At 34.5% G+C, this 12383-nt stretch overlaps 1 long non-coding RNA gene across 1 annotated transcript in view; it reads left to right on the forward strand.

Annotated features, from left to right (window-relative positions):
* Positions 1-7319, forward strand: part of LOC141580173 (uncharacterized) — a 98428-nt gene extending 91109 nt beyond the window's left edge. The window contains exon 3 of the long non-coding RNA XR_012512263.1: positions 7025-7319. This is a non-coding gene — a long non-coding RNA (uncharacterized LOC141580173). The remainder of the gene's footprint in view (positions 1-7024) is intronic.
* Positions 7320-12383: the final 5064 nt, after the last annotated feature.

Raw genomic sequence — 12383 nt, forward strand, 5'->3', positions numbered from 1 at the left:
TCTTTGAGTTATACAGTTCTTGGTGATCTTTCTATGTTTTTTCAGTATTTTTCTTAAGGAGTGGAATATTATTGTGAATAATTTTTTATTGATCTGGAATAGTACCTCCAGCTGGCAGTCTAAGTGTTCCAATATGACTTTCCATATGAGTATTTTTGGAGTGCAGGGAGTTATATTTGGTACTAAAAATGAATTGACTATCAATCTTTATTATTTGGGAGGTTTCAAATAAAATCCTCATACTCTATTTCAGTAAAAAATTTGAATTCCAATATATAATCGGGTCTTCATAATAATTTATTCATGACTACAATGAACTGGAGCTGATTAGAGAGTGCCCCATTTAGATAATCATGTACTCACTGGTTCCCAGAAATCCATGTCATTCCTACATACTATTAGTCTGGTTCCTGCTTGCATTTAAATATGCAACCTTTGATTTTGACAACGCACACCATCTAATTTCAAGACATACAATCTCCTTGATTTATCCGACTGTAGAAATCCAAAATAAGGACTCTTTCTTTTTCTATTTATAGTATTTGTGTGGGCATTCATGGCATCAGAAAGAGTTCAGACAAATCAGTGTTTAAGGTAGATATTCAGGCAGCAAACTTTTTGATAAGCAGCTATTTCCTATGCATGAAAGTCTGCAGAACACTAAACATTATTTCTTGTTCTGGAACTCAAGTTCTCTTTAGGAAAGATACTAACATATTCAACACACAATTTTTAAAAATATTTCGTCCTACCTTTGCACCTTGTCTGTTGAGGAAAGCTTCTTCTTATTGGAGGATTTCATCCTTTAAGGATTTCCACCTAGGATGAAGGTAAATGTTTTAATTGTAAAATCCTATTACTATTCGTATCACTTTTTCAAAAACAAACTTTATTTTGATATTTAATTAGCAGGTATTTTTAATTAAAATTGAAAAAAGAAACAAAAATGGTTCTTCTCTCTTCTATTGTAGCATTGGATCATTCTCCTGTCTCAATTTTTTTTTTTAATTTAAGGGTCTCTTATTTAGATAACATTTTAAAAAGAGTAGTAATAATTTCTATTCAACTATAAAAATTTTTTTGGATATCTCAATTATTTCATGAGGTACTCATGAAATAAATACTAATCATAATAGGGCTCCCTTGTAAGGTAAAGGATTAGAAAAAATTTAAAAATGTATAGTGGTTACCTATGGTGGGGGGGTAGGCTAGGGAGATTGACTGGAAAGGGGCATAGGGAAATTTTCTAGGATGATAGAAGTCTATACCCTGATTGGAATGATGCTTGAACATGTTTGTGCATCTGTCAGGACTCAACAATCCATATTTGAGATTTGCATACTTCACTACAATTTTACCACAATACACTAACAACAAAAGTGTTTCTGATTTTCTCCCCACAGCTAAGTACCATGCATTCATTTCAGAAGACTACTTTGTGGTAATTAGTATCATTATTTTTAGTGTAAGTTCCTTGAGGGCAGTAGGAATTCATATTATGAAAGAGAGTAAATAAAAATGAGTAAGAATTCATTTTTATTTACTCTCTTTCATAATATGGTGTCTTGTAAGTAAAAGGCAGTTGTCAACTGAATGACATAAAATTAAACATAATTTATCTGTTGTTGGTACCCTTAATATTGATCAACAATAGATTACATTTTTTAATCATTTATAATTTTCAAAGGACTTTTGCATTTAATATGTCATTTGATTCATCCATTTAATGGATTCATTTAAAAAATTATGACATCACCATTACATACATGGCTACAACAATCTTATAGTCCAGAGAAGAAAAAGGACATACAGTAAATATACTACTGTATAGCATAGCATGGGGTATGTGGAAAGGAGATAAAATTAAGCCTCAAAAGTAAGGAAAATCCCCCTGAATAAAGAGACACCTGCAGAATGAGTAAGGCTCAAGTTTTAAAACTCTTAACAGTTTTGCCTTTCCTTATGATGAGAAAGAGGACAAGTAAGTGGAAGTTTCATGAAAAAGAAATAGCGTATGCAAGGCCTTTTCACATGATAATCTATTCTAAGAACATGCAATAGGTTTTCTGTACTTTAATACCTTTATTTGTAAAATAGACATAAAAACTGTCAGAAAATATTATAACAGTGAGGATTAAAAGACATATGGGATATAAGTATTAAAAATCAATCATTTATATGTATATTTTTAATTGCTGAGTAATATTCATTTTATGCATATACCAGAGTTAGTTTATCCATTCATCCATCACAGGATGATAGTTGGAGTTTAATATATGGGAAGAGATAGAAATGAGGTAATGAGATGCCAGACAATAAAACAGCAATCCAGTAGAGATAATACTGGTTGGAAATATGGGTGAAGAAAATGTCAATGAGAAAATATATCAGTAAGTCAGACTGGCATCCAGGAGACAGAGATGATATTTGGTAACAAAATGTTTAACATGGAGTGAGAGACAGGGAGGCATGAGAATGGTCTACAGATACTGCCTTGGGAAACAAAACCCTTTTTAACCATTCCCTATTCACTTCTCCAGATTTTTTTCAGTACTAGTCCGCCTCTGGCTTTTGTTATACTCATTGCAATAGACTAATATCAATTCCTAGAAATGCCCATGTTTCTTCCTTCCTCTGAGATTTTTCCATTTGTGGTTTTCCATTCTTATATACTCATGTCCTGATTTGTACTTAACTTTCATTTACCTTCATTATCTCAGCTTATTTATCACCTCCTCTGAGAGATATTACAGATTTATCTTCTCTTCCAAGTTACAGTCTCTTTAAAAGGACAATGGCTAACTGTATGCATTTCTATAGTTTTCCCTTTTTATGATTACTTTCCCTTCTAGATTGTAAACTGGGTGAGACAATGGAATATGTTGTTAAAATACTATCACCATTATATCATTTGTGTCTAGTGCAATGCCTGGGAATGATATATACTAATAATTTTCTGTTGATTGACTAATTACTTGCGATAGAGAATATGGCCAGAAGGACTGCGGATGGAGGCTGAAAAAGTTATATTTGGATGTATAAATTTTTAAAAGACTTTTGGAAAACCAGCGGAGATAACTGCAAGAAAACCATGTATTCAAGTGTAGAGATCTGGATAAAGATGGGAGTATATAATTACCATAGATAGTCCTCATTTTTCATGGTATCTTATTACTAAATATTGTACATGTAGAAAATGTGTCCTTACTTTGCACGGTTTTATGGTAACTGCACAAAGCAAAGACATGGTTCCAATAAGCACGTGTTTCAGTTAACACGGTACCAAACAAAGCAAGAACAATCTGTGGTTTATACACAGTAAGAGGCATTAATGTAGATAAGATTGTCCAAGGAGAGTGTATAGTGAAATCCATCTATCTGAAGATGTAGTCAGTAAGAAGACCATAATTAAAACAAACAAACAAAAAGTAAATCAACAAGAAGAAAAAAGAGTAGAAGGAAAACCAAAATTTTGTTTTCAAGGAAGTCTAAGAAAACTTCTGTTTTTGTTGTTGATCAAACTCCAAACAGAAACTGTAGATGCGTGTGAGTGAAAGTTAGATTTCAGTGCATGTATGCGGCAGAAATTGAAAGAAAGAAAAGAGAAAGTGTGAACATTCAAGAAGTTTGATTATTAAGAGAAGGGAAAGAGAATGATCTCAAGAAGTTTTTGTAGGAACATTTTGTTTTTTGATTCTTTTTTCTCTGTTTTAAAGATTGATGAGATTTCAAAGTACTTAAATAGAGAATTATTTACTTCTCTAGTAAGAAATAAGGCAGTGAAAATAAAGAGGATAGGACCAGAAACAAATGCATTGTCAAGCCATGAAAAGAAATGAAGGTCTGTGCCCAACCAGGGACACCTAAATAAATAAACAGATAAATCAATAAATAAAATGGAAGAACCTGAAATACATTTTACTCAGTGAAAGAAGTCAATCTGTAAAGGCTACATACCAAATGATGTCAACTAAATGACATTCTGGAAAAGGTAAAATCATAGAGACAGTAAAAAGAGTGGTTGACAAGGGCTAAGCAGAGGAGGGATGAACACACAGAGCACAGAGGAATTTTAGGGCAGTGAAACTACTGTTTGCTCCATCAGTGGTGCATGCATGTCATTACACAGTGGTCAAAATTCATAGAATGTACAACATCAACAGTGAACCCTCGTATCAATTACAGATTTTGAGGGATAATGATGTGTCAACGTAGGCTCATCAACAGTAACAAATATACTACTCGTGAGGATGATAGTAGAGGAAGCTGTGCTTGTGTGGGGAAAGGAGATATAGGGGACAATCTCTGTACTTTCTGTTCAATTTTGCTGTGAACTTAAAACTGCTCTTAAAAATAAATTCTATTTTTAAAAACAAGGAAGATGAAAATAGAAAAGGTACTCTGCAGGCTTAGATCGCTCAAGAAGCAGAGATGAGGACATTGGTAGCACTGGTTATTATTTTTATTTGTGAGTTCATCAGTTCTCCTATATCAGTTTAAAGTAGGGGGGACAGATGAATCAAAATTCTGTTAGGACTACAATTACCTGTAAGTCATTGCATTGTTGCAAAACTCTGGTGATATCCGATATGTGGTATTCCTACTTTTCTGTTAAGAAAGAGACAAACCTCCATAATGAAGGGGTTGAGTATTTAAGAACAGTGGGCATGGTTTGGAAATGCTACTAGATGATACCAGACCGGAAAAAGGAAAGATTACTAGACAGTCGTGGAGTCCAGCTGAGGTTGGAGGACATGGATTTATCACAGCACTAGTGTTTAAATGTGTGTTATTTTTCTCCAGCAGGCTCCATAGTCACAGTTGAAAAAGGAAGAAACGTAATAACTGAACTGATCCAGCACTGGTGTTTTCACATTTAGTATGAACAGCAGATTCATAGGACAAGGGAACTAAAGAAAGTTCCAAAATAATGAAGTAATGAATCATAGGGGGATGTAAGGGAGAGAATAAAAAGCAAAGAGCCATAGAATGGGAGAGAGAAGGGGAATCAGAAAACTATTTGTCCGGCTGTTGTGACATCCCTAAATAACCACATTTTGTTCCTTGAAATAACCCTGTGAAGTAGGAAAATATATACAATGGCCGTTGTACTGAGGAAGAAATTGAGGAAGAAAGAAGATGTAATTTGCCTTGACAATTTCACACAATGTTCACTTGCCCCATGTGTCATGCTCAGTACTAAGCACCAGACCTTCTGCCTCTAAGCCCGAGGCTTTCTATTTCCCTGCACTGCATCTCTCAATTTACGGGACTGCACTCACCTGACAGACGGCAAGTGTGTTTCTCATTCTTCTCTGGAGGCAGAGAAGTCATTCTCACGGGTGTTACTTTCATCCTTCAGATCATTATCTGTGGGCTCAGACTGAAAACATACTCTGCAGGGCATGAAGCTTCCATTCAATTCTGAAAACATTTCCTTTAGTTTTTGGTGATATTGCACACTCAGAATGCCAAATTATTCAAAAAGAAAGAAACTTTCATGAAGCAGAGTTCAAAGGGATGTGACAGTTGATTGCATACTATATTCCCAATTTCAAGTGTATCTCTAATCAGTAAAGGCTTTAAATGGACAACTCAGCATATGGGAAAGGTACTCCGAGAGCCAACTGCAAATCTGTTTGGAACTAATGAAGAAGAAAGGCAGCTGTGGAAGCTGACAGAAGGAAGATGTGGGGGTCAGGCCGGGGTAGGTTATGTCCCTGAAACTAGATCTACATTGTCTGGTGAAAGGAGGGATGATAATTACACCAGAAATTTCTAATAGATAAAATGGCTCAGCAAGAACCAAACAGTGGGTTCTATCACCTTAGGCTTCCCTGGAGATAAAAATCATGAAGTTCTTTTTTGTGATTAAGTTGGTCATTGATCTTACTGACGGGTTTAAAGCCTAAGTTTAAAGGTTGAATGGTACATGTAAAAGGAATATTTCACATTCTATCATTAGTGGCTGACTTTCTCGCAAAATTTAAAAGTAACATTTTACTTGCTTTTAAGCATTATAATTTTATTGTTATCCACCGCTCTCTATATATTAAGGCCTACAGGTTTCAACTAATTTTGAAAATAGTCTGGTAGCCAAAGAGAGAAAATAGTATTAAATGTGGCATTTGCCATGGCTCGGCCCAAAAGGGAGCCTTATATTCATACAGATGAAAATATATATGGGAAAACGGTTTTTAAGTCTTTATTAAAGATTATACATCATGAAATGTCTTTTCACAAAATGTTAATAGGTATTAAGCAATAATCAACAATATAAAGGATAAATGTTATTTTCAATAGTTAATTTTGAGCAACACTTTGTTAAATGGAATTATGCAGGACATTCTAATGCAAGCTTGCTCAGATTTGGCAATAATTGAATATTACGTATGAATTTCCAAGAGAGGAAAATGGTTTGATACTTTGCAGTGTTTCTCAGGCTTAATTTCCAATGGTACATTTTTCCTCAAGGAATATCTCAGGGGACAAGGTCTCTCAGGCATATACTTTAAAAAATGCTGCCAGTGTACTTATTTTTCTTTCCTTGATAGAAGATTTTTCTGTGCTTTTTGTTCAAACAAGACTAAATCGGATGTAGTAAGAACATGAGACTCTACATGTTTTTAGAGACAACATAATCATAAATTTTGGTCAGTGTACAGAGACCTAGCAGCAACAGCAGAAATTCAGGCCCACGATGAGCCTTCCTAATATTCTACTCAAATCTTGCTCCTCCCATCCCTGGTCTGAGGAGTCCAGGTCTGACCTGCTAACATGCTGCTTTCCTAGAATTTCCTTCTTCAGACTCCAGTGAGAATTGTCACCATTTTCCATTGTAGCCTCATCTCCCATAATTCTTTCTATACCCCATATACTCTAGAAAGCATTGATGTAGTGACAGAGGTAGAAGTAGCAGCTACTACTCTTACGGTACTCAATAAAAATTTTACATGTGTCATCTCAAATTATCCTCACAAAAGTTCTATGAGGTATTGTTATTATTATTTTTTTTCTCTTTTAGATAAAAAGAACTGAAATAACTGGAGTTTCACTGACTTAAGAATCTTCACTCTTACCCGTTCTGCTCTAAGACTTCTCTAAGCTCAGAAGAGGCTTATAAAGTCAGATCTAAACTGAGTCCTGAAGACAGAAACCCAGAAAGTAGTTGTTCCAAAAACAGAAAAGGCATGCAAATCAGAAGCAAAAGCATGATTTATTTGGACTGCAGACCTGCTTGGAAGACTGTGAGTTTTGGGAAACAGATGGGGGAAGATGACAAGAGATGAGACTGAAGAAGTATGTGGGGATGAAATGATGAAGAGCTCTTTATAGCAACACAAGGTTTTGAAATGTGTTATGTGGCCGGGTAGAAGCCAGTCAAGGAGAAAGGGTCACATAACATAAGCAAGCAAATGAATAAATAAATGAATATATGCGTAAGTGGTTCTACCTGGCAGGACAGTTAGAATATTTATCTTTTTGTACTTTGATCTGTTGATTTTGTGAACTAACCAAAAGTTTTCTTAAAATGCTTCCATGGACACTTACTTTATCAGTCACATAATCTTATTATTTTTTTTTTATATTATGTAGCCACATCAACTTGATATACATGTATGCCTAAAGAAAACAAACTTAATATAAGTAGAGAGTTTGTTTGGGCCAACTTTGAGGACTGCCACCTGGGAGACATAGATTCAAGTTGTCCTGAATATATGCACCAATTAACAAAGATGCAATGGGATTTTAAACAACAAAAAAAAGAGGGATAGTTCTTGTTTACCAATAATTTACCTAGGTTCATTAAAGTGACATAAGTCAGTGGTTCCCAATCGTTTTGGCATTAGAGTCTAGTTTGGTTGAAGAGAAATTTTTTCACAGATTGGAGTAGGGGACGGAATTCTTTTTCTCGTTTTGGCATTAGAGTCTAGTTTGGTTGAAGAGACATTTTTTCACAGATTGGAGTAGGGGACAGATTTCTTTTTCTTCTTTTTTTTTTTTTTTTTTTTTTTTTTTTTTTTTTTTTTTTTGAGACAGTTTTGCTCTGTCTTCCAGGTTGCAGTGCAATGGCACTATCTCAGCTCACTACAATCTCTGTCTCTCGGACTCAAACAATTCTCCTGCCTCAAGTTCCAAGTAGCTGGAATTACAGTCATCTGCTACCACATCTGGCTAATTTTCTTATTTTTAGTAGAAGCAGGGCTTCACCATGTTGGCCAGCCTAGTCTCAGACTTTTGACCTTAGGTGATCCACCCACCTCGGCCTCCTAAAGTGCTGGGACTACAGGCATGAGACACTGCACTTGGCCCCAGGATTGTTTCGAGATGAACATCTTCCACCTCAGTCAGGCATTAGATTCTCATAAGGAGCACACAACCTAGATTCCTCACAAGTTCCGTTCACAATTGTGTTCCTGCTCCCGTGAGAATCTAATGCCACTGCTGATCTGATTGGAGGCGGAGCTCAGGTGGTAAAGCTCCTGGCCCACAGCTCACCCCCTGCTGTGTGGCCCTGTTCCTAACAGGCCATGGACCCTTACTGTTCCACAGCCTGGGGATTTGGGACTCTTCATATACGCTATAAATTTGTTATCCATTATTCTTACTATCACAGATTCCAGGAACGTAAAGATAATGGATGAGGGTGCAACTTGATGTAGCATTTAAGATAATTTATCAGCTAACCTGGAAATACAGGGAAGGAAAGGAAAATAAAATGCTTTTAATCAATTAACCCTGGGCATCAGAATTGCAGGGTGAAAATGACTAAATCTCATGCTTGTATCTCTCTGGGCCTGATAAATTTTGCATAGCTCATATTCTTCAGACTGCTCTGAGCTACTTTATTCATGGAGTTACTATTATTATTATTGTATAAAAATTTGTTTAGATGCTACCTGAGATATTGTTAGTCTCTGATCTTTCTGCAGAGTTTCCTTCAAAATTTGCTCTATGTATTATAAAAGGGGAAAATGTTTAATGCTGCTAATTAAAAACAACATGTACATTTCTATTTAATTTATTGTTTTATAATTTTATTTTTCACTGGAGAAGGTCCCACTTTGGTACTCTTTGCATATCCACATCCAATCTCAGGATAAATGGTTCATGAATCATTTGCTTTGTGCAAGCATCCTTCAGATCAGTGAAACATTACTTACTTTTTGTTAAAAAATAAGAGTTCAGACTTGCCTTTGAGAATGGTGGAGTAACCTCGGAAAACCTACTCCTCCATGAAATCAATAAAACCTCTGGAAAAAAATGTCAAAGTCAACTTTTTCAAAACACTAGAGATTAACTAAAGAATTGCCACAATGTGAAGATTTTTACTAAGAAAAAAAAAAAGCTGAATTTCAGTAAGAGCAGTGAGTACTGCTGCATTTTAACTTGCTGAAATCACACCCCTCTCTCCCTAGTTCGATAGCATCCTTGGAAATAAGCAGACATGTAATACTATGGCAGCTGTGAAAAACAGCCACCTAGTAGCCACTGGGTGAAGCAGAATGGATTTGAAGACTTTTGGAGACTTCTGGGAAAAAGTCTCATGCCTAGAGAATCATTACTATATGACAATTTCAGAAAGTGCTCTGTTTGGTAGCATCCAACCTTTGAAGAGCTTCATTTTCAGGGCTTCTGCTTAATTAAACTTACTCAGGTTACAACCTATGTGAACAGCCTTAACCACAGTGTATTGGTCAAAGAAAAAAAATCAGCAGCAATTATTTACCATTGCAGCAGTACTGTCTGAGGCACTACTACTAATCAGAACAAGAGACTTACCAAAAAATGAGGTAAGTCATCAGGAAATGAGATGTCCATAGCGTTGGACATAGCTTAATATATGTCCATAGCTTTACAGATGCTATAAAACCTCTGACAATCCTGGGCATCTATAAAGCAAAAGCTATGCATTTGCACAAAATTTTGTACATGACCATGGCAAACCTGAGATCCTAAATTGTCAACTCTGGCTGACTTTGAAGTTCTGCACAAACAGGAAGTGAAGGGTAAGACAGTATTGTAAACTACCAATGAGAGCTTTGAAAGCTTGCCCCAACATACACAGTTAGCTTCTTAACAAAGGCCGAAAGACTTACTATCCTAAGGAATTTAGGCAATCTCTGTTTGATCAATAGTTGACCACTAAGCTAATGCAGCAGAGACTTTAGAGGTGGGACATAACAAAAAATACAAACCTTAAAGATTTAATCCAGGAAAGTCACTAAACAACAAATGGCAACAGAAACAAGAGCAACAAATGGAAACAATGACAAACTATATGGAGTAACAAATCTGATTTCCAGAGTTGGCACACTACGAAACAATACATTAAAATATGCAAAATAATACTTTAATTTGTAGTATTATTTTAAGATATTCAGTTTTGAATAAAATCTTATGATATAAAAAAAAAAAAAAACAGGAAAATATGGTTCCTACAGAGAGAGAAAAAAAAGGTGGCAAAATAGAAACTCTTTCTTGGAATACTACCTGTCAGACTTAACAAATATTTTATCAGCTAGTTTAATAGGTTCAAGGAACTAAAGAAAATCATGTCTTAAGAGCTAAGAGAAAGCCATGAATGATGTCTCTCCATAGGGAATAGTTAATGAAGAAACGAAAATTATAAATAAAAACAAAGTCCAAAAGTCCTCAAGTTGAAAATGACAATAACTTAAATGCAAACTTTACTAGAAGGGGGATTTTAACAGAAGGGGGATTTTAACTGCTAGAAGAAAGAATCCATGATCCTGAAAAAAGTCAATTGCGATTTTTCCATCTGAAGGATTAAAAGAAAAAAAAAAAAAAACAAATAACAAGCAGAGCCTCTGTGACATTTTGGTTTCTATGAAACACACTAACAAATGCATAATGAGAACCCCAGAGGAGAAAAAAGCAAAAATTATTTGAAGCACGAGCAAAGATTTGATTAGACAGTTCTCCAATAAGCACATGAAAAGATATTCAGAATCATCTGTCCTTTGGGAAAGACAAATTAAAACAAACAATAAAATAGCACTTAAAATCTAGTGTGAGGGCTATAATAAAAAAAAACAAACAATACGTGTTGCCAAGAGAAGGAAAAACTGGAACACTCATCTATTGCTTGTGGGCAGATAAAACGGTGAGCTGCTTTGGAAAATATAGTAGTTTGTAGTTCCTCAAAATGTTAAACATAATATTACTAGATGACCTATTATCTGCACTCTTAGGTATATACCTCAAAGAATCAAAGACATATGTCCACACAAAAATGTTTACATGAATGTCTACGGTCATTATGAATGACAGACATAAAGTGCAAATAACCCAAATGTCCATCAACTGATGACTGAATAAACATGATATGGTACATCCATACAGTGGAATATTATTTGGCTACAAAAAGCAATGAAGTTACTGTACATGCTAAACCATGCATAAACCTTAAAAACATTATGAAATGTGAAATATGCCAGACTAGAAAAATATCATATTATTTGATTCTACTTAAGAATAGGCAAATTTCCAGAAACTGAAAGTAGATTATTAGTTGCTAGGTGATCAGGGTAGGGGAGCATAATGTGTGACTGTTAATGAGTATGAAAATTTTGTTTCTATCATATAAAATTTTTAATTTTTAGAAATTGCTTTTAGATAGAAATCTAATATTTTAACATGTTTCACCACATTGATTGTAACTTAAGAAAAGAAACAAGAGATAACCTTGAAATTTTCCTTGCAGAGAGAAAGTTATAGAATATCCCTACTTACTTTCGGGCTACCTTAATCATGAATCTAGCATTTGTTTATAGTACATTTACAAAGTTGTTTTATATGTTACTAATAGGTAGTGTTCTGTGTGTAGTTTTAATTTATATCAATGTACTTTTATTGTATGCTTTTTCAAAAACTTTTTTACTGTTTCAGAGATAATCATATTTTGATTCTAATATTCATGCTTTTAAAACTATTGTGTAGCTGTCATATGACATTAGCACAATTTATTTGAGATAGCTTTTGAAATTTCTGCATTTTTGAGGTAGTATGTTCATAAACAATTAGCAGCCTGGAAAAAACATGGTCTTTTGTTCTTATGCAGGTTATTACCAAATTTACATAATGATAAAACATCTGGTTTAAATTAAAAGTTTTAATTAGATATTTTGCTGCATGATGACAAATATCAGTACTTACTAAGTATCTGGACGTGTGAAATTAAGGAAATAAATATCCAGTTATTTTTCAATATCTGGATGTCTAATAACTCTAACTTTATCTTATTTTATAAGCTTGATCTATTTTAATGCAAATAACTTAGAGAATTAATTTGTTTAAGCAAGCAAACAAAAATAGGATGATAACTATGTTTAGATAATTGTGACAATGCTAAAAATCTT

The sequence above is a fragment of the Saimiri boliviensis genome, chromosome 10, assembly GCF_048565385.1.
Source record: "Saimiri boliviensis isolate mSaiBol1 chromosome 10, mSaiBol1.pri, whole genome shotgun sequence".
NCBI classification, from domain to species: Eukaryota; Metazoa; Chordata; class Mammalia; order Primates; family Cebidae; genus Saimiri; species Saimiri boliviensis.